General features: G+C 42.3%; 1 protein-coding gene across 5 annotated transcripts in view; it reads right to left on the bottom strand.

The window, feature by feature from the left end:
* Nucleotides 1–23345, bottom strand: part of LYPD6B (LY6/PLAUR domain containing 6B) — a 161057-nt gene that overhangs the window by 120561 nt on the left and 17151 nt on the right. For 3 of the 5 annotated variants that reach the window (XM_054562592.1, XM_054562591.1, XM_054562593.1), the window contains exon 2: nucleotides 14250–14368. The exons of 1 other annotated variant lie outside the window; for it this stretch is intronic. The gene's annotated coding sequence lies outside the window, so the exon portion shown is untranslated. Of the gene's footprint in view, nucleotides 1–11923; nucleotides 11968–14249; nucleotides 14369–23345 lie in introns of those variants that run through there. One more of the 5 variants, XM_054562594.1, reaches the window with a different exon arrangement.

Raw genomic sequence — 23345 nt, 5'->3', positions numbered from 1 at the left:
TGTCCCCAAGCTCTGGCCTGGAGACCCAACTTTCTTCACCAGCTTCATTATCTGCAGCGGCAACAGCTGTTCCGGGTGGCATTGGGCTTCCTTTAGGAAGACATACCCAGGAGCACCCAGGGAGGCAGAGAAAGCTGTTCCACGCCCTGAATTCCTTATTTCCTATAGGCAATGAGGTGGAAAGGGAGGCCTGAATTACGACGGTTCCCAGACAGGTTCAGCTGACGAGGCTTTTGGCTGCCCAACTACATGGTAATTATTAACCATGCAATGGAGCCCAGCCATACTAGGCCCTCTGCCAGCACAAGGAAAATCCCACATATTTTCAAGAACACCGACAACCTCAGTCTATGAGCACTTACTATGTGCCTGAGACCCTTCTAAGTGCTTTGCATGTATTGTAATTTATGGATTTCCAGATGCGGTCAACCTTGATCACATTAAGTACCACACTAAAGTACTGATTGAAACACTCGTTGTAACTAAAGGCTAACATGTAATTTGGAATATTATTCACATTCAGGCTAAGTCATCACTGCTCGAAAAAATGGGAATTGGTATGGGGGAGGGGAGAGGTTAGCTGTTTCTCTCTGAAAACCATTGATGCAAAAACTTCAAATTCTTGCATGTCTAGGCATCCAAAACCATTTATCATGAGAAAGAATGTATCACAATCAAAATCACAGCTTGCTGCCAGCCATCTACTGTGGCAATCAAAGCAAGAGAAGCAAAGATATATTACCTTTACCCAGAAGTTCCTCCTGGGCCACACTAATCGCCACTGCCATTGCTCACAGCTCTTTTCACACACTAGTGTGAGAAGAGTCAAAGGGCTAGAGCAGATGTTTCCCTCTTCAAAGTTACTGCAGACAGTTATGAAGGGGGGAAATTAAGCTTCAAATATCCTGTGGGGATAGAATAAAGGGGAAAGGGGCCTTCAAACATCAAGAAAGATTGGCAGACATTCGAATCTTGGAGAACAACAGCTGAATTACATGAACAAGTACCAAAAAGAAATGTGGCAAACCATTCAGCAAGTGACTCCTATTTAACTACATAGGAACTACACAGGAGAAAGTATTTTTAATAATAAAATAGAAAGGCTACACTGGAATATCATCCAGCAATTGTAATTTAAGGGGCGACAGACAATGTCATGCTAAAATATGACTGTAGGAGTTCAAGATATGCCACCCCAAAACATTTGGTATACTGATTATTTTAGGCTATAGGCACTTGAAAAACAACAGCCAATTCAGGGAGAGGCTGTCTCTGAATTCCCCTCGCTGCTTAAAGACAGATCCTCCCAAAGGAACTCAATCGTCATAAATCCCTGCCCCACTGGTTTCATCAACCAGGGAAGGTTGACTCATTACAACATAGACTAGAAGTCAACATCACACCCAAACAAACTTTGTCACAAACTATCTTATTTCCCATCTCTTCTTCAAGGATCCGTCATCTTTTCTAAAAATCATTTGTTTTCCTCTAAGAGGCCTCCATTCCTCCTTCCCTTTCCCTATTGAGATGGTATTTATGCCTGAATTCTAAACCACCCAAGGGAGTTACACATTCTCCCTAGGTCACGTATTAACATATACATAAAGTACACATAAGTAACTTGTTTGTTTTTCTCTTGGTAAACTGTCTTTTTTTGCAGAGGTCTTCACCAAGAACTCTGAAAGGTAAGGAAAAATGATTTTTCCTCCTATGGACTGGATGAACATGACCGTAGGCAACAACATAGATAAAATCTCATATAATGTTAACCAAAATAAGCTAGACATGAAAAAGTGCCTTTGACTATATAAAGTTTATTTGCTTACTAACTTTTTAATTTAAAAAAGTTTTAAATATATTTAAAATGTATATGAAATTCAAACAAGGCAAAAATAATGCTGTTAGGATTCAGAATAATGGTCACTTTTGAAGAGAGGCAGTAACTAGGAGGAGGCACAATGGGCAGGGATTGTCTGCTGCTGGTAAGGTTCTATTTCTTCCTTTTTTTTTTTTTAATCCTCACCCAAGATATGTTTATTGATATTAGAGAGAAAGAAAGAGGGAAAGAGAAAGAAACACTGATATGAAAGGGAAACATTGATCAGTTGCCTCCCGTATGTGCCCCAACTGGAGATCAAAACTGCAACATAGACATCTGCCCTGACGGGGGATCAAACCCACAACCTTTAGGTATAAGGGACGATGCTCCAACCAACTGAGCCACCTGGCTAGATCAAGGTTCTATTTCTGGATGTGGGCGCTGGTTACACAGGTATGTTCGGTGTATAAAAATTCACTGAACTGTACTCTTCCATGTGCACCTTTCTACATGCATGTAATACTTCCATAAAAGTTGAAAGTAAGTTAATACTCCTATACCAAGAGATCTCTGACTTCTACATTTGAAACCACTTCAGAAATGATGGTGTTATCTATAAAATCAGACACTAAGAAAAGTAAAGGCTGGAGGCAATTAGGAGCAAACATCTAAGTCTATATGTAAAGTGAAATTAGACACAGTCCTGCAATAGCATACAAATAACTCTGCAGGCATTAGTAAGAATTGCTGGGGGAAGTAATTACAAAGGCCTTTGATCTCCTATTATGTCTTCTATCTGGGATCTCAAAGAGGCGAGGAAACAAATGAGGCCCAGTAGTGCTCTGACAGGGGCACCTGTGTCTTCATCTGTTTCCAGCACTAGGACCCGATCCTGCCCCTTTGCATGGAAAAGGATCTAGGTGTTATAATGTCCTGAAATTAACAAAAGAGTTAAATCAAGACGCCAGGTAAGTTAACTTTTTTCTGGTCTTTGTAAGCAGGATGCCAGCCAGGGAACAAATCAACCTGTCCCAGGTTGGCATTTTGCCTCATATATTGGATTCTTAAAAAGGAAGAAAAAAGAAAGAAAGAAAGAACACAGACTGCTATGTCAGATCACCCAATTCTATTTGACCATTGTGCCTACTGTTATGAGTTGAATTGTGTCCCCCAAAATTCACAAGTTGAAGTCCTGACCCCCAGCACCTCAGAATGTGACCTTACTTTGCAACGGCATCATTGTAGATGCAATTAGTAAAGAGGAGGTCATTCTGGAGTAGGGTGCGCCCCTAAGCCAACATGACTGGTGTCCCCAAAAAAGGGAAGATTTGCACACCCACAGGAAGAACACCCTGTGAAGACTGGAGTTACGCTGCCACAGGCCCGGAAGTGCCGGCAGCTGGGAGAGAGGCCAGGAACGGATCCTTCCTTGGGGCCTTCAAAGGGAGCAGGACCTGCCTCCAGAACTGAGGAAATGTACTTCCGTAGTTTAAGCCACTTAGTTTGTGTTACTTGGTTGTGGCAGCCTTAGCAAACTACTGTCGTACCTCTACATAGCCCAGGTCTGGCAAGGCTGGCTAACGAGGCAGTTTATCTTGGAGATGAAACAGATACAGAAAAATAAAGCTGACTGCTTTCAGTCACAAAGCAGGGGACGCAGAGAAAGATGGAAATTCAGGAATCAATAAAACACGTGCTGCAAAAGTTTGGGAGACAGAAAAGCAAGAAAAGAATAGAGATCCGTCCCTTCCCTGGAATTAGCAACACTCAGTTTAGCACCTCCGTCTGGGAAGGCTCCTCTGACAGCTCTGTCTGAAGAGAAGGGCGGCTGCGGTGCGCCCCCCAAAGCCAACTCCAGCCCACCTTCCCCCTCCACTCATAACTCGCACTGCAGGAGTGAATTACTCCTCAAAGGCCTGATCTGCTAAAAAGAATGTACTTGCTGAAAATAAGGCGAGAAAAAAAGAGAATATGAATACAAATGGCATTTTAATAAGTAATAAGACTTCAAGGGAGACTAGTAGTTCAGAATCACTTCTGAACTTTAATATAGAACGAATGTACATCGTCTCCAAAAAATGTGAGTCCAGCAAAAACCTAGCACAATGATATCTATTTCAAATGCAGCCACAGAAAATAAAAACGAACCTCTAAAAGCAATCAGCACTAGGATGGACTTCTCAAATTGATCTCTGGTATGTGCCCACTATGGCTGAAGTTCAGACGATGGCAAACATCAGTAATATCTATATTATGTTTAATATTAGCTGGAAAAATATGACTAGAGTTCAATTTTATGCAATAGAAATCTACTCACTAAGAAATATTAATTGAGCATCCAGTACGTGCTAATTACCAGTCCATACACTGAAAGTCAGACCCAGCAGTGAACAAAGTAGAAGTAGCCCTGCCCTCACGGGGCTCAGGGTGGAGCTCACAAACTACAGTTTAGAGGTGAATCTGTAGTTTGAATCTGTAGTTTTAGAGGAAAAGAAATCTTAAAAATTTCTTTTTTCTCTTCTGAGTTTGAAAGTTAGCTGAGCTTCCATGATAGTCATTGAAATTAGTACCAGAGGCTGAGCTTTGGGCACTTCAGAAATACCTTGTAAGGGAGGGCAAGCTGTTCCCCTTCATGAGTACACCAGCCTCAGAAAGCAAACCCATGTATAGTCTGAGAAAGCCAAAGTCACTGATTTCATCCCCAAAGGACCTGGTGACTTCAAGACACTGTCCTTATCACCCTGGCTGGCAACTCCACATTTCAAATCATTGGATTACAGAAAGGAATTGTGCCCTCCAACACAATCAGACGCGATACGGACAAAGCATTTTATGAACAGAGAGGGACAAAAAGGCCAATTCAAATGAACATCCAGTTACCCTCAGCCCTCTGTCCCCAGGTGGTGGCACTTTCCCAGGGGTGTGAGGTGAGGGCAGCATTCCCTCCACCTCCACATACGGGCTTCCTGCGGTCCTTCAAGGACCCTCCTCTGGCCTGGCACTGTGGCACCGTGAGGTGATATTTTTAGGTCAGCCTTCCAGGCAAACTAATAATGTTGACTGAATTCTCCGATTTTCATTCCTATTGAAGGCCGAGCAGTTAAGAAACAGCCCTTTAACAAAGCCTGCCCTTCACGAAGCAGGTGTTTGCTTCAAGGAGCAACACTCGGCTTTAGCCCAAAGCTACAGCACCAGCACTCGATGCCATTCCAACTCGCCTCCTTTCTCAATGACATCAGCTCACTTTCAGCCAAATGACAAACTGAAAGTTAAATGCCAGCATGATTCACTTCAGTTTTTACATTATTAAATTCACATTTTATCCACTAAAAAAGATGCCCAGCACTTGGAGGACAGGGTCACATGCAGTGTGCTAATCATGAGGTGTCACAGGTGAGCTCAAAACTGGACCAAATATAATACAGCAGGAGATCGTGTGGATGTGCTGGGCTCACTGACTTTAAAGACAAAGGTACAAAAAAAAGAGAAGCCAAAAACCTTAAAAGCCATTCCCTTCAAATCACTTCAAATCACTTTAAAGAGCTAGCGGCCCCAGGACAATCCTAGGGAAATTTTTTAAGACTGCAGTCACCACCTCTGACCACATGTCACATTGTCTTTAAGAAAAATCAAAATGCATACAAATACAATGGTTTCCGAATACAAGGAGAACATATTTTTTAGTTAATCTATTATGTCCAGACAGTTATTTAAGCCATTCCAGAAACCAAAAGCCCACCTCCTAGCCGATGGAAAGCTATTAAGTTTCACTTCTCTCACACTCCAAAAACCCCCAGTTGGATTTTTTTGCCTTATATTTTCAGGTTTTTTGGCCTGATGTTTTCAAAGTTGCAAGGGACTTCCTGGGGATTAAAAATAAGCCGTCAGGGTGTTCTGTGGCATTTAACAAGACACTGGTCACTGAGTTCTCCATGGCCATCCATTCCGGCCAGCTAGCAGTCTGGCTATAGCCGGAGGCACAGGCTGTCATCTTCACAAATTACAAACGCCTCAAATACAAAGCGGGGGATGGGCTGGACCTACAAACTAGGCGTGTCCTAGGTTAGGAATGTTTTCACTTCCCCCCATGGAAGAGTTTCTTCCTCTACTCTTCTCTGTACATAACCAAACCCAGCCCCAGCACACCTTAACCTTGACACTATACTGCTCAGGAATTTACAAAAATGCCTTGAACACCTCAGTTTAAAACATTCACAATTACAGACTCACCCTAACTGTCTACTGATAGTCAACAGACGAATGGATAATGATGTGATATATAAACACACACATACACACACATAATGGAATATTACTCAGCCATAAAAAAGAATAAAATCTTGTCATTTGTAACAATATGGATGCACCCCAGAGGGTATTATGATAAGTAAAGTCTGATAGAGAAAAACAAATACCATATGATATCACTTAATATGAAGACTCTAAAAACCAAAATAAATGAACAAACAGAAACAAAGTTATAGATACGGAAATCAAACAGATGGTTGCAAGATGAGAGGCACATTGAGAGGAAGTGTTTAAAAGGTAAAGGGATTAAGAAATACAAATTGCCAGTTATAAAAATAACCATGAGGATATAAAGTACAGCATTGGGAACATAATCAATAATGTTGTAATAACTGTGTACAGTGTCAGATGGGTGCTAGACTTCTTGAGTAAAAGAGCACCTCATTTAGCTTTAGCAACAAAACAGAACCCTCAGAATAATGTGAGGAGCATAGCTTTAATTCCAAGGCCATTTCAGGTTACTCTGCAACCAATGCTGTGAAAATAATACACCGCAGTGTCTTCTCAAACTTCCATGTGCCTCCCAATCACCGGTGAATACGTGAAATGCTGATTCGGACGCAGGAGGTCTGGGGGAGTGGGGACCTGGGACTCCGCATTCTAACAGGCTCCTACTAGTGCCACTTCTGCTGCTAGTCTAAGGACAGCAGCATCTAAGAATTTTGTAATCACTAGATTTATTTTCAAACTACAGCTACAAATGATTGGATCGGTTTGTTTTATTAAATACAAGGCCGTTAAAGAGAGAAAAGATATCTTGTTTTTCCATATTATTAACACTGATTGAGCAATTATATTGAGTATTAATAAAATATATCAGAAACGGGTAACAGGAGCTGCCTTGAGGAAGGAAATGACCAGCTGGAGGAGGGAAGGGAGGATTTTCACTCTCTCTTGCAGATTTTAAATGTTGAAAGAAATCAGTGAATTACCTATTCAGAAAATAAATTGTGTTTTAAAATTTTAAAGCATTTCATAGGATGTTCTGGAAGCTCAATAAATGTTAATTCAAATTAATCCATTTCCCAAGAAAGTAAGTCATAGGACTTACTTTATTACCTTAAATAAGTTAGCACTTTTCTTCAGAAAGGAAGTATCTCTTAGTTTAACCACCTTCTAGGATCATGCCAATATCATATGTCATAACAACATTTTTCAACACGATTGCTCTGTTCTGGCACTGGAAATGCCCAACCACACTCCTTGATTCTTGGAAGATTCAAAAAAAACCTTCTATGTGCACCCCTAATAAGTCATGTTCCTCCTGCCAGGAACAGGAGAAAACTGCAGAGAACTTTCTATTATTTCAAACTCAATAAATTTGAGGATTGGGCCTATTTGCACTCTCATTCCTATTAACAGCATTCAAACTGGTGTTTTAGATCTACATATATAGAAGTAGCTGCAACTGAAAACAGAAACCAAAGGAGGAATTGGTTGAGAATCTGCGTGTACGTGTGTGCACGGTGTGCATGGCTGTGTCATCACTTAAGGGGCGCTACAGCTGACCCTCCTCATCTTCACCCATATCGGCCCAGCCCCACCTGGACCCTCACGGGGCCTCCATAGCAGACACATTCTTCTTTACATAACTCGGTCATGACTTGGCTATAAGACTCTGAAAGGACAAGGTGCATTTGCAACTTCTGAATTGACGGTCACATATGAACCTTGGAACAGCTTGTTCTGGTTCTGCCTTGTATAAAGTCACCACAGAGCAGAGTAGCTCGTTCTGCTAAGGTTTCCTTCCCCACATGTCTCACTCTGCCCTCCCCCACTCACGCTGCTGGTGCCCTGGCCAGCATGGGGCAGCTCTCCATGCCCCAACCCTAGGTCCCCATCTCTCCTTCTCCAGCATAGGCTGTCCTATAACTGAGTCGATCAGTTGCATAGGCTAAAGGATCAGAGACAGAAACCCAAGCCAGAGGGAATCCGCGCAGCTCAGCCCTGCCTGGAGGAGTTCTGGCAACAGCCCAGCACGGGTGTCTAAAGTAGCACAGTCAGCAGTGCCTAACTCTAGCCCCCGTGTCTGTTATCCCGGGAGATACGGCGGTGGTAGGAAGATACCCAAATACACCAGGGTGAGGAAAAGGAGGCCTGGCAGCTCCGTTCATCTTCCGAGCTCTCTCTTCAGTGCAGAATCCCAAACAGCTACAGACACTGCCCCAAACCAGCACTGACTCCCAGTAACACAAGGTGGGCTTGGCAGGGAGCTCGGCAAGAACCAGGCAGACCCAAGGGCCCAGCCAAGAGGGCTGCGGGCCCAGCAGGAGCGTCAATGCCAAACAGGAAATTGAAGACACTCAGAATTACAGGCCAAGAAAATATTGCGAAGGTTGAGGCAAGGGTGTCATTAGGCTCACACCTGTGCTCTCACCCAGGGCCTGAGCTGTATCACGAGTTTCCTACCTGCCGGGTGATGGGTGTGAAGCTGCCAAGGTGCCTTTGCCCACGCTAGAAATGGATCGAGATCGGAGAGCTACTGAGCTGGGGCTGCCCGTGAAAACCAAGAGGTGCTGCAGCTGCTCAGGGCTGGAGGACGCAGTCAGAGCTGCCCATGCGCCACTCCACTCACTCAAAAACTCCCGACAGCCCGTCCTCTGTCACCACCAGCACCACCGCCACTACCACCACCATCAAAACCAGCTGGGCATGCATTGCCTCTAAAGACATCACCTGCAACCATCCTCCTCCCTGCTCACTATTCTCCACATTCTCTGGTCTTTTCTATGTTCCTTCAACTAACCAGGTACGTTGCCACCTCAGGGCCTTTGCACTTGCCATTCCTTCTGCCTAGAAGGCTCTTCCCATAAGTACCTCCACAGCTCTTTCTCTCTCCTCCTTCACTCTTCACTCAAATGTCTGTTAGCCTTCCGTGACCAACCTACTTAAAATGACAAATCCTCTCCTCTACCACCTCAGCACTTTTTCCTGTATTTATTTTTCTTCAAATCACTTATCACACTGACAGTCTGCATGTTCTACTTATATATTTGTTTATTGTCTTCTTCACCAGAAGCCCATGTGCTGAGAGTCTAGGAAGGATGAGACAACCTTCCAGGGAGAAAGAAAGGATATTACAGTCAAAAACAATAAATGCCCATTAGGTCCTTTTCTTTCTTCCTATTACACAGCCATTGGCTTCCTGATCTTTAAAATCTAGAGGGGGAGTCCTCCTCCTTAGTTTTCCTTTATGTCTTTCTTTTTTGAAAGAAAGAAAAAGAAAGAAAGAAAGAAAGAAAGAAAGAAAGAAAGAAAGAAAGAAAGAAAGAAAGAAAGAAAGAAAGAAAGATTTTATTTATTTAATTTTAAAGAGATGGGAACAGAACCAGCGTTTGCTTTGCTGGACAATGCCCAACCAACTGAGCCACACTGGTCAGGGCTCCATTATGTATCTTTACTTCCCTGGTCTCCCCTCTCTCCACACTCCCACAGCATTGTCTACTCTACGCAGACTTTACACTAACCCATAGCACCTGCCTCACTGGGCTCCTGGGAGGATTAAATGAGTCAGTTCCTGCTTAGAAAAGCACTAGGACAGTGCTTAGTTCTGCTAAGTATTGCTAAATTGTAGCCATTATTATTATTTAGTATGTGTATCTTGTATCTTATATACTGATTAAAATCTTATTTCTACAGCTAAATTACTAGCAAATTGAGGGCGAGGAGTTTATCCTATATTTTGGAATCCCCCAGAGTACTTAAACAGGTTTTTAATAATTATTTGTCAAGTGATTGAAACAAAGGATTTTTATTTTAAAGATTCATTTGAAACCCCTTAGAGCCTCTGTTTAAACAGTGATTCCAATCCTCACCTCTTCCAGAACTGACCTGGTGTGCAAATACAGCAAATCCCTGAAAATGACATTTATTATAGGAACTTTGCGATAACATGAATAGCAGAGCCAAGATACTACATAAAAAAGATCAAACAAATATTGACTCAAAAGAATTTTCCCCAAGGCAACTGTTATAGCCTTATCTTGAATAGAATGTTTGCACAGGTAATTAAATATTGCCGTGGACTCAGCAAAATCCCAGGCAGACCCTGCCAAACCTAGTTTCGCATTCCCACCATCTTATCACTATGTAAAAATCCCTCTCCTCGCACCCCTTACCTATCACTGCAGCTCATGCCAAGTGTGGTATTAAATGATAAGTAAGTCACACACCTTTTAGCCATGGACAAAAGAAAATGGAATCTCAGTGCCAAAGATTGCATTTACCTGTTACCTATCCCAGAGCAAATATGCTGTCTTTACCCTCCCAAAAATCAATCAGGCTACCTGTTGACTTTTTGGAAATGTATGAAATAGCAGAACTGTGCAGAGAGAGAAAGACACATTTACTGGTTTCACAGAACATGCCTGTCTCAACCAAATATTAACCAGAGTTTACTTCCTGTGATTTCCGACTGTGAGGCCTGCCAGGACCCAGGAAACTCAAAATTCACCTCAAACTCACAGACCGTTCTTTGGTCAGGGAGCAGGCTAATTGATAGCTTTCACTGGGTCATCTAAAATGTGGAGGTCAGTGATGACAGGTAGAAGCCAAACAAGAGTCATCCACAACCTTTCTTCCTTCCCTCCCGTTGTTATTTATCGAGTACTATATGATGACAGATTATTTATATGATGGTCCAGACACTATTCTAGACACTGGGAATACGAGAGGAAATAATCCCTACCATGTCTTCAGGAAGGCTGCAGTTCAGTGACAGAAATACTAATAAGTTAAATAAGAAAAATTTATACTGTTAGATAGTAAATGCTAAGGAGGAGAGAAAAACAAAAAGCAAAAAACAAAATAGGAAAGCAGACTATGAAATGTCACAGGGCCAAAGAGAGGGACTGAAATTACAGGTGGGCGGCCAAGAACATCAGCGAGGACTCACATCTGAGTCTCAAGGGAGTGGGAGCCAGCCTTGCAGATAAATGGTAAAGAGCATTCCGAGCAGGGAAGACTTCTGTGCAAATGTCCAAGTGGACATCTGTCTTCTGTGGCAGAGCACGGCTGGCATGTTGGGAAACATCGAGGACACCAACGGGGCTGGAACCTAATGTTCACAGGGAGAGAGGCAAGAAATAAGGTCCGAGAGCCCCAGGAAGCAAGACCACACAGAACTTTCCTTCAAAACCGTAAGCCTTTTTATCAAGCACAGAAAGACCACATATTTACTAAATTTTCATCTACTCAAAAGTCTCCAGTGGTTACTTTTCCAAAAATGTATGTCTCCATATTTCAAGCAAACAACCTGCCCTTTACCAAAAAAAAAAAAAAGTTATGCAGCAAGCCAACATATCTGCCTAGGGAAAAACCCTAAGCTCCTATTAGTAAAAATGAAAACGGCGTGTGGTTTTGAGTGTAAGCTCCCATATGTGGGGCTGGGACCAGATAACACAAAAGAGAACACAGGGCAGCACCATGGGCACCTGGACATGCAACGATGCTACAAAAAAACATCGTGCTGGTTAAAAAGAATAATGTGGAACTGCGGGAGTCTGGAGCATTGAAATTTATCACAGGCACATTTTTTCCAACATGTAATGCTTTAAAGTCTTTAGCAAATTTAAAAGTCAAGCTGGCTAATCCAGACCGCACCTGTGTCCTGCCCAACCAGCTTCTCAGCATGAATAAGATGTTATCAGCCAAGGTCTAAGACACAACAGGGTTTGGGGTGGTACCTGAAGATCTGCTACCTACCAATGCAGTTCAATCCTGGTCACCCCAGACTCATGCATCACAAAAACAGTTTTCTAATTAACAAATACTCAAAACAGATTCTAAACAACTTACTGTAGTGACTCCACTGTTCTTAAGAACACACAGTCTGTGTCGCCAAGTCGACAAGTATGGACTACAGGGAATACCCTGAAGCCTGTGTAACAAAAAAAACAGCTATTATTATTAATGGCCAAGTAGTCACAGTCTTACACCATCAGGTTCTACTGGGGCCACGCCCACCTCCCCACCCACAAAAAATGTTGCCGGATCATTTTGTGGCTCTCCTGGTTTGGAAGTTACCAGAAAAAAATCTAAAAGAAGTCAATGGGCTAAAGGGATTCACACGTGAAGAAGTTTGAGGGAAGTGCCTAGAACTTCAGAAGGGTATGGAGTTGAGGAGTAAAAGTGAGTTTTCAGAAGAGATGATCCAGAACAGTGTGAGGAGGCCGGAGAGAAGGGAGAGAATTTTTAGGGACCTCATTTCAAATTTTTAGAAATGTACCGATACACGGAATCCCTCTTAATGGTCTCTAAATGAGGCAAGTAAAGTTTGAAGCTTTGAAAATAGTCATCATTACTTTAGATTCTGAACTGTGTTCTTCTGACTGGAAAATTGCATCAATTTCTCTTGAAACAACTGGAAGTGGAGTCTAGCCCATGGACATAGAAATGCACGGAATTCCTCATTTGACATGACACAGTCTGCGTTATCAAGGGCAATGAAATATTCCGGAACAAAGCCTGGCAAAATGTTGCAGACAAATCACAACCAGCTATTCTTAAACATCAAGCCAGTTCAATGGATGTTAAAAATCACATGTGGAAGCAGAGACTCGAATCAAGATTCATTCTGTCTTGCATTTTTCCAGTCTAAGCAAAGAGCTCAAGAAACAAAAAACAGCTTCCTTGCAGTGGTGTTCCCCAACCATCTAGAAGTTTCTAAGCAACTGACCAAAGAAAATAAGGACTTCCTCTAGTGATTGTCAATCTAACCAGTCCCTCCCTTTCCCCTCCAGAAGACAATCAATCTGTCAAATTAAAAGGAGGGTGGCCATGCATCCTTCAAAAGTAAAGGCTTTTCTCCCCTTCAGGAAGTTTCTGGCCAAAGACGATTAATATAAAATATAGAACATGTCCCACCAGTGAGTAGTCAATTTTTCAGTTGCACAAAGAAGTTAATAAATTCCTAATTCTGACTATAAAATAACTATCTGAGGCATTAATAATTACACCAGGAATCTTTTTAAATTACAAAAAATAATAGAGAAACAGAAATTATAGGCAGCATAAAAACAAAAAACAAAGATTATCAGAGGATCCTCTCCAACCAAAGGACAGAAGCAAAGATGATAAAGTCCCACTTTATTACACTACATAAAACCCCAAACCTAAATATATAGGATGGTTTCCAGTCTCTGTTCTGTGCTTTTTCTCATGTTATTGATTTTCTACACAGATCATATATAATTTCTACAAATCAGGAAAAACAAATTTTTTAAAAAATCATGCACAGGGAAAAAAACAGGGAGAAAATGTACCTTTAAAATGTTACCAATATATGTACTTGAAGGGTAGATTGCTTTTTTAATTTTTCTATATTTTCTGAAGCTTTCATAATGATAATATAGTAATTTATACTAATAACTTCTAAAAGATAGTTAAATTATTAAAATGTCAAAGGACTGAAATTTTTTGTTAAGGGTCATAAATGTATAAGTACAAAATATGATCAGGAAGAAGCATTCACCACTGATCAAGGTCCGTTTAGCAGTTAAAGGAGTCACATGTTACATGCCAGTACTTCTCAAACTTGAGCATGCACAAGGACCGCTTGGACAGTGTGTGGGAACACAGGTGACGGAGCTGGCTCCCAAGCTCTCAGGGGGCACTGGGGCTGCCAAGCAATGGCCCCCCAGTTTTAGTAGCTGGGTTTGATGCAGCAGAAAGTGAGCAGCATCCAGTCTGTGTTCTTTTAGGAAGCCATATCAAGTTCATTCTAGACTGAGCAGACAGGGAAGTGAACTCACAATTCCACCCTCTTTCAAAGTTCTAAAGCAGGGACACTGATCCACCTCTCCCTAGCCTACCCTTAGTGATTAAAGATTTACTCACATCCTTGAAAGGGACTCGGTAAAATGACGATCGTCATGGTTCCAGGACCTAATGAGTTTGTTAAAGCAACCCAAGAGAACCAGCCTTTGTCTCCAACTTGGCAGACTGCTCCTGGACTCACTAGAATTGTCCATAAACATATTGAATCTCCTGGCGGTAGTTTTCAGAGACCACATTTTTTGCTACAATGATTGTGTTAGATGCCTAAGAATAGGAGACAGTCCATGAATTCAGTATCTATCAGTCATAAGGAGACAAAAAAAAGATGAGCTGACCAAGCACTTACCAGGTGACTCTGAGAACCTCGGCGTGCGGGGAATGAGAGTGAACCACTTACAAGTCAAAACAGTTTCCGCCCTTTCACTCTCAACCTCACTGTCCCAGCCACCTCGGGGTCATCAGGAGCTAAAGATGAAAACCACAATCAGACACCCCATAAAACCTCAGTAAAATACTGCAACACCTAAGAAATCACTCAGGCCACACCCAATGGCCGCGCCCTCGACAGCCCATCAGAACGCTACAGGTGCCCGTGTGTTTCCTAAGGAAGACGGTGCCTGGCTGGGAGGCCTCCAAGTCTGTGCAGTGAGAACCCTCGTTGCCCATTCAGGAGAGCACAGAATTCCCACCAGCCTCCAGGACACCAAACACCACAACTGCCATTTATCCCCAGTGCTGCCATTCCTGCCCGCAGTGAACTAATTACATGCAGTGGGAATTTCAGAGCTGCCAGGGCTCATGTTTATCTGCTGTTAACTTGTGTGACCTCAAAGATGTTTCTCTAGTGCCTTTATTTCCTCTGCCATAAAAGCAAGATAAGAGAATGACATGCGTGACAAAGTGCCCTAACATAATGCTACAGTCATCTCTATCCAGAGATGCTTGCAGAAATGATAATTAGCATGTCTCTTTTACAAGGCCTTTAAAGAAAACTGATGACATGTTGTGAAAGGCATGGGATCTCAAATGGTTTCTCCTCTTTTGCTAAAACAGGTTTCAGTGGCAAATGCCACCTATAAAATTGTTGATAAAAAACAGTATCAGATATGCTTCTTTCTAAATCATTCGGTTTCTATCAGTGGGATGTATTTTTCCACTGCCACACCCCTAACAACAGACCCTGGTATGAGAGATCACTTTATTACATTTCCATAACTTTAATCTCCAGCACTGAAAACTTACGCAAAATGGGGCTGTACTTCCTTACCAATGAAATATTTTGCAACCACTGAAAACCATGTTTTAGAAGACTAGTTAGTAACATAGTCTGGACATGTGAGAAAAACTGGCTATAAAACACTCTACACACAAAACAACAGTATAATCTGATTTTGTATATCTGTGTGGGCACAGAAAAATATTCGACAAATGGAAGCTATTATATTTTACATCTATCTTTTAGGGTCTCAGCCCTTATACATCTGAGTAAGCTACATATTGAAGTTATAACCCATATTAATAATTTGCATCACAAGTTAATGCAAATTTTCCCAGTCTCTTGTCCCTTCATTTGTATAGAAGTTTTAAATTTTAATATATTTAAATCTGTTCATTTTTTTCCTTCACTGGTTGCTTCTCTTGTTTTAAAGCCATAAATATTCTTGTTTCTATGCAGACCTAATAGTTTCTGCTAGTTTTTCTGTAATTTAATTTGCAATATTCAATTCTTTGGAGTTTATTTTTGGAATATGGTATGTTTGGTGGAGTCCAAACTGATATTATATCCAAACAATTTGTTTAAAAATCTATTAAATAATTCTTCTACATTGCCTTATTTTGAAAACTTTAGCACCTTTGTGTTGTATGTAGTTAGGAAACCATTCTAATTCACTTTTTCAATATAAAGTACAAGAACCCCAAAGTAAAACCCAAATATACATTATAGTTTTGTAAGAAATCTCAGTAAGAGATTATGAAACAAATCAAACAATCATCATCAAGCCATGTCATCTTCCGTGGGGCACCAGGCAGCTCAGCGATAATTCCTGTTTAAAATCAGTCTTCCTAGTCAGTAGAAGGCTTTGAGAAAGTAATTGTAGGGTGTATAAGTATATGGTAGCTGAGTCACCAATTACTATTTGAATTCTCTGCCTATTTGATGGGGAGGGGCTACGTCTTGGGTGGCAATATTATTCTAACCCTGACTCACCTGGAAATAACACTACTTGACCTGAAAAATCTAAAAGAAATTGAAGAATTCATTGTTTGATTAAATCAAGATTTAAAACCATCATTTTTACTCTATTGACTTTTTTCCTCCAGATATATTAGAAATCTACCACATACAATATGTACTATACAAATGTGCATTTGTTTGTGGTTTTTTTTTCAGTTTCTAATGTCTACATCTTGCCATTCCCATTAATATTTAGGCTCCTGAAAAAGCAAAGTTTGTGTTTCTCAATGGGAAAAGGCAGGCAGGAAGGGAGGAAGGAAAACAAAGAAGGAAGAAAAGGAATTGAAGGGAAGGGAAGAGAAGTGGGAAGGACCTATCTGCAATCCTCACAGCTACCTCTTTGCTAAGCCTTGCCCACAGCGAACACCTAAAGGCTGCCAATGGAACCACTCTTTTAGTATTTCAGCCATAAATGGTGCTTAAGAAAAAAGAAAAAGAACATATATCACTGAAAGCTTTCATCTGACTTAATCCTCCCTACTAAGTAGTATGGACAGGTTTCTGCAATCAGCTCACCCTGAAGCACAAGATGTGATGATCTTTCTCTGCATTTGCATAGCTACCACTCAATATTATCCAGCCCTATTTTTTGACTCAACAAAATAGAATTGCACCATTAGGATTTCAGCATGTCTACTCTTGCAGTGAGTATTTTGAATTGTGCCTCTTAGAAGCAACCACATTAAGGGAAAAAAAAATTCTAACTTCTGAGGTATATACTTGGCTTGGTTTTAGAACCTGAGCTTTTCTGGGTTCATTTCCCTGTTGCTTTCCTTGCAGGGAGGGCAGAGCAAGGGAGCTTCCTCTGGAGCAAGGCAGCCAACAGAGGCTTCAGCCTTGCAATCCCCTCCAAAAATAAATGAACTAGAGAGAGCACTATCGTCAGCAATGCTACAATTTACTGAGCAGCTTACAAACATATGCTTTACTTGCTATTTCCAGTGCTGTTTTTGTTACCAAAAAATTCTAGAATGTATTCCCTCCCCATCTCTAAAACAATTGCTCGATTTAATATTACACTTAATTATTAAGTGTAATTTTAGAGCTCTTGCTTAATTTTTAATCTAACAAAGAACAAGCATGTTAAAAATTTGATATTTAATTTCATAATATCCTATGTTCATATATGAAAGAGAAAAGCCTAACTTACAAGAATGCCCACCCTGCCCCTGCTCTCTCCCTTCTGTTGTAGAAGAATGGATACGTTTGTCCTGCAGCAGGAGGAGCCGGGGTGGAGAAGAGAGATTATCTTACATGCTGGCAAAGTGATCAGAGTTGACTCCTCCCATCACTGTCCCCATCCTACTCCCAAGCCCAGGGGAGTCTGGGAGGAGAGAGCAGAGTTACATACTAATAAATACTAACCAGGGTTTCTCTCCCTCCCCTCTCCCAGTGTTTGCCTAGGGGTGTCCATGGGACAGCCGGGCACGCCTCACAGGAGGTTCCCAGAGAGTAGAAAGCAAATGCCAGGGGCCCAGAAAGAATGCAGTTCCACTGCACCGGGAGACACGTATCCAAAAACACATGTAAACAAACGCATACCTTATTCTTGGATTTAAACAGTAAGCCTTATCATAATAGTTCACACCTGCTACAAACCATGTTCAGAAAGTCAGTGCAGCCTGGTGAGCCCGAAAGGGGCTACAGAGTTCTGCTGCGGGGACTGCTCTGCTCCTCGCCAATCTTTCCCACGAGCAGAACTGGAGGGGACTACTCCATTTCATCGCACAGAGTCTAAATTCAAACCCACACCAACGCATTTTCCCCTAAAATGTGCAGTTCCCCCCCCCCCCCAAAGACTCCGAGAAGCAGGAGAAAGGCATTTGCAAGGTCTAAACATCAACATTGGGACCAATGCAGAAAGGTCACCGATTGAAGGCAGATGCCTGGGGTTTTTAGGCTTGCCCATGCCAAATGCTGACTCTGCCCCCCATGGAAGCTTTCTCATAGAAGTAACAAAGCCGCACTTACAGAACACACTGGTGTAGCCTGTGACACCTCACATTTTTGGTTGCCATCCTTCACCCCTGCCTGTGTTCATGCACCTCACCAAGGGACTTGGAAGCTCCTCCCACTAATGGGGATCTCTGTATTCCCCTGCCCCTTGATTCCAGGCTTGCCTGTGACTGGCTTTGGCTGGAGGAAGGTCAGGCCTTAAGAAGCCTTGCAGGTTTCCTCTTACTCCTTCCAGCTCTGCCATTGCCTTTGGAAGAACTGCCCCAGCGTAAATCCAAACTGCATGCCCAGCCAGGGCACAGCTTGAAGCACACCTGCTCAGTCAAGTCCAGTCTAGATCAGCCAAGCCCCAGCCAACCCACAACTGCAAGAGCCATAATAAATCATTGTTCTAAGCAGGCAATTTTCAACCGGTGTGCTACAAGAACTTTTAAAACATGCAATACCTGGCTATTTATTCAGGGACACTGATATCTTTTTCCCTTAGATTGTTAAATTTTTAAAAATGCCAACAGCCAACACAACAACAGCTGTCCGGTGTGAATTAATCAAAATTATACCTATTTTTTTGTCAGACTGGCAAAAAGTATAATATATTTTTTGGTGTGCCGAAGAATTTTAGTAATTAGTTTTTGTGTGCATGAGATGAAAAGTTGAAAATCGCTGTTCTAAGCTATATTTCAGAGTGTTTTCTACATGACATTATTATGGCAATAGCTAACTGATATATAGTCCAGGAAGACTGCTCATGGAAAATATGGTATTTCCCATCCCCTAAAAAGGAAAACTAAATTTTAATAAGTGCTTACTATGGAGTTATTTTTGTAAGAGTCTTAGGTAAATTTATTTATTTATTCCTCACAAGAACCCCAGAACACAGGTAGGATTTTTATTCCTGTTTTAAAGATGAGGCAACCTGCCCTGGCTGGTGTGGCTGAGTGGACTGAGTGCCAGCCTGCGAACCAAAGGGTTGCCAGTTCAATTCCCAGTACAGGGCACATACCTGGGTTGTGGGCCAGGTCCCCAGTAGGGGGCGCATGACAGGCAACCACACATCAATGTTTCTCTCACTCTTTCTCCTTCCCTTCTCCTCTCTAAAAATAAATAAATAAAATCTTTAAAAAAATTAAATGAGGCAACCCAGTTAAGTAAGTTGCCGACAGCTGTAATATGGTAAAGGCAGGATTCAAGGCAGGCGGCAGGATTCAAGCCTTAGTCACCTGGAGCCAGAGCCCTTGATTGTAACTTCGATGCTAAACAGGCTTGCAAACCTTCTGCACAATCTGCCTAAAATTCTTTAGTGGGTTCCCATTCCTTCAGGGTAGAATCCAAACTGATAAGCCCATTAGTAAAGTATTCAAGGCCCTTCATAGTCCCATCCCTGTCCAGACTTCTGTTCCTTCCTCCTCACCTCTCCCTCACGGTCTGCTCCAAATATTCTGAGCTCCTACACTTTTCCAAACCCACCAAAGCCCTTGCACCTTGAACCCAATGATCCCTCTCTGCAGAACGCCCACCGCCTCCACTCTGGGTCACATCTAGGTCATCCTCTAGGACACAGGCCCTGGGGTGCCTCCTGCAAGAGGTACATCCTGTCCCAGCAAAGTGCACAGGGCTGCTCATCCTGCGTGCTCCCTGCTCCCAGCACCTTCCCCAAAGAGCACTGAGCACTCTGGGCTATTACCATCTGCTTAGCTTTTTCCTGAGCCCAGCCACCTGCCCCTTGAGGGCAAGGGCCTGAGCCGTATTCATCTTTGTCAGCCCGGTGATTAACAAGGTGTCTGGTCTCGTCGTGGGAACGCAATAAAAGTCTGCTAAATTAAAAAGTGGGTGAAAGGAACAATGACATGATGGAGAAGTGGATATGGAGACAGGCGGTTTAAATATTCATTTTAAAATAGCAAGTCTTCATTTCTAATAAACATTAATTAAATTGTTCAACACCCCTGAGTCTCCAGCTACATATTCTTCAATTAAAATAGTTCTTTCATGATGGTTTCCTCTGCTAAACCTTCCCTCGCAGGCTTCTGTGCTCACCAGAGCACCTTGGGACGAGTAACAAAGGCACTGTAGTTGCTTGCAACAGAAGGGAAATTGAAGGTCTGCTCCCTAAGTGTTCACTCCTGACAACACAAAAGTAGGTGTACTAAGATTTCAAAAGAGATGGAGGAAAGTCTATGACAGAGGAAAGCAAATTATTAAGGAGTAAAAGAAAAAGAGTCCCAAGACAGGGCACAGAGAGGTGATAATTCGACAGCAGGGAGAAAGGCTAGTTTAATATGAAATAGCAAGTGACTCCTGGGAGAGGCCCAGCTCTCAGAATCCCGACTTGCAGGTGATAAGTGGTTATTAGGGCCTCAACCTCTGATTCACACTGCAAAGATACAGGGCTCCACGACCTGACAGCAGCTGTTGAGTGCTGACGAGGGCCAAGAGATGGGACTGCAGCCGCCCCCAGGATCACATGCTCCCGGGCCACGTGAAATGGCCAAGTCCTAATCTCAGAGCCAAGAGACACGCCATCTAGCAAGAGTGGAATGTTCCTGGAGTCGGAGGCTGAAATCTTATAAATGCAGCTCTTTTCCCTACTGCAGCTTCAAGTTCATGAACAAGTGAGTGCTCAGGCAACGTGTACCCCCTGGTGTTGCCTGAGGAAGAGGAGAGAGGCTGGAATAATGGGTGTTCCTTGATCCCTCTCACATTCAGCATGGGCTGGGCGTCAGCATTATAGACAACTGGCAGGTAAGAACCAGAGATCTTTGATACCTGGCCTTCTAGGAGTTTTCAAACACCTTCTAGCAACTGCTTCGTCTACACAACAGCTTGCAGAAGCATAAATACAGGCGAGGAAATGGAGGTTGCTTCCTTTGGGAGGTAGGGACCACTTCTGAGCTGGCTTAATGGAGGCTTGAGAGTTTGGTTGGAAGATCAGATTCAGTCCAAACCTGTATTTAGCAGTATGGAAAGCACAGATTGGAGAGATCAGGTGACTTGTCCAAGGTCACAGGGCTTGAAGACAGAAGGACCAAGAACAGGACTCAGGTTCCTGACTGTCAGTGCAAATGCTCTTTCCTCTATGTGGTGGCACCTGCTTTTCTTTTCTTTTCTTTTTTTTTTTAATTATTGATTTTAGAGAGAGAGGGAAACAGAGAAAGACAGAAACATCGATGTGAGAAACATCCTTCCTTTGCCTCCCATATGCACCCCAACCGGGATCGAACCCTCAGCCTAGGTATGTGTCCTGACCAGGGATCGAAACCACTTCCTTTTGGTGCACAAACAACACTGCAACCAACTGAGCCACCCAGCCAGGGTACGACCCCTTTTTCTAGGAAGGCCTTCCACACCCTCACCCCCCTCTCCTTTCCCCATTAGCAAGTCCCAGCGCCACGGCTAGGGCTTGGAGAGAGGTAAAGAGTAACTCAGCGACAATTTTGTTTACAAATGCATTTATCACACATAATAGGGAAAGCTCTGCTACAAACACCAATGCATCTCCTCCACTCCCCACCCCAGCTGACCCCCAACATGGGCAAGCCATCAGAAGCTGTCCAATAACCTAGACCTTTCTCAGGATCCCCTCCCGACCCCCTTCCCTTTTCTGTCGCATTCTTAGCAGCACTGAATCAAAGGACTGCCTGCAATGCTGTGATTCTTTAGTTTGCTGGGCTCGTCCCCACACAGTATTTGTGTTTGGTTTTAAAATGCTGTTTGCACCACTTTTTAATTTCATTTTAGAAGTCTGCAAGGAGAGAAGCTAACATTAAATCATAGGGACTAGAGAGGACTTTACAAACCGCTTACAAGGCACAAATAGAGTAGTTATTTTCCTATTTCCCTTTTGATTGAATTGGCTGCTGTATCATATGCAGTAAACAGTATAAACCAGAAAGCAGTTCTGCCTCCTTATCTCACTCCTCACATAATCAAAAGAAAAAATGCAGTGTAATAAAAAAAGAGAAAAGGAAACTAGAACTTCATATTTGTTTGAAAGTTAATTAAACTTGAAAGGTTTGTGGGGACAATTCATTTTCTTTTGTAACCCAAGGCCATAAGGCTCCTATTCCATTTACCAGTGAAATGATTAAAAAAATAACCTGTTATTTTAATCATAATAATAAATAACATATAATGAAGCCAGAATCAATGGTTTCTTTTTAAAGAGCAAAGTAAAATGGAAACACATGTACCACACAATTCTGAATTGACTTATAAAAAAAATACTCTGTAAACTTATTTAAGATGTGTACCAATTTAATTGTGTTTGTCAATACCACTTTCATTCTTTTCTGGAAAGATGACTTTACAGTAAGTACACAGATATGACTTTATATGCATCCTAATTAACCCTCTGAACTGACAAGATTAAAATGGAACGCGTACGCACTTTACAAAGTTGAATGCACAATAAAACAGAACAGGAGGCCTTCCACAAGCTTCCTGGGTAACTCAGATGTGGAGTCCGATAACATCCAGTCCTTGTCAATTCCACGTCAAAAAGCACCTACCAGCAGGACAATGCTGGGCAGCCTTCACAGACGAGACGAAGCAGGAATTCTTCAGGAGTCCCACTGAAGATGAACATGGAGATGGTGTTATGTTACCCTAACCAGACACAACAAATGGAGCCAGGAAGTGAGCTAACCATGGACTGCCTCCCTATGGAAAAGGCTCTGTGTGTGTGTGTGTGTGTGTGTGTGTGTGTGTATGATAGAGACAAAAAGGGGGGGGAGACATCTCAGAAAAAGAAGAGTTGCTGATGAGATTCAACAGGAATTGTTGCAAAAGGTAAGAGGTTCCTCCTGTCAAAGAATGTGAGGTTAGATAAAGGATTTCCAAGCATCCAGTCCTAAAATTCTTTGATTCCATGGGGCAGAAAGTGCATGTTCCAGTAGCAAACTGAGACCCAAAACCTCCAAGGGTAAAGCCCACATCTGGCACTAGTTTCCTTCTGTTGGGTTACCCTTCGATGGGAACCACTTGCCAAAACATTAAACTTCCTATTTCCTGTCCGTCTCCCCAAGACTTCTCAGGAGCTCCCTGAGGTCATGGCTTGTGTTGAGTCTTTGCGATTCCAGCACAGTACCTGAAACATATAGTGGGCAACCAAAAGTGAGGAAAGACAGGGTAGAAAAACTAGTAGGGAAAATTGAAGTTTTATTTTTAAATAATGAATGGTTATGTCTTAGAAAATGTTAGTCAAACTTCTTAGCACCTACATGTCACATGAATAGACTCTTCAACTAAAAT

The sequence above is a fragment of the Pteronotus mesoamericanus genome, unplaced genomic scaffold, assembly GCF_021234165.1.
Source record: "Pteronotus mesoamericanus isolate MK-2021 breed Mesoamerican mustached bat unplaced genomic scaffold, CSHL_Meso_final scaffold_651, whole genome shotgun sequence".
Classification (NCBI taxonomy): Eukaryota; Metazoa; Chordata; class Mammalia; order Chiroptera; family Mormoopidae; genus Pteronotus; species Pteronotus mesoamericanus.
The sequence above is the reverse complement of the archived record's forward strand: the minus strand, read 5'-3'. Positions and strand labels throughout refer to the sequence as shown.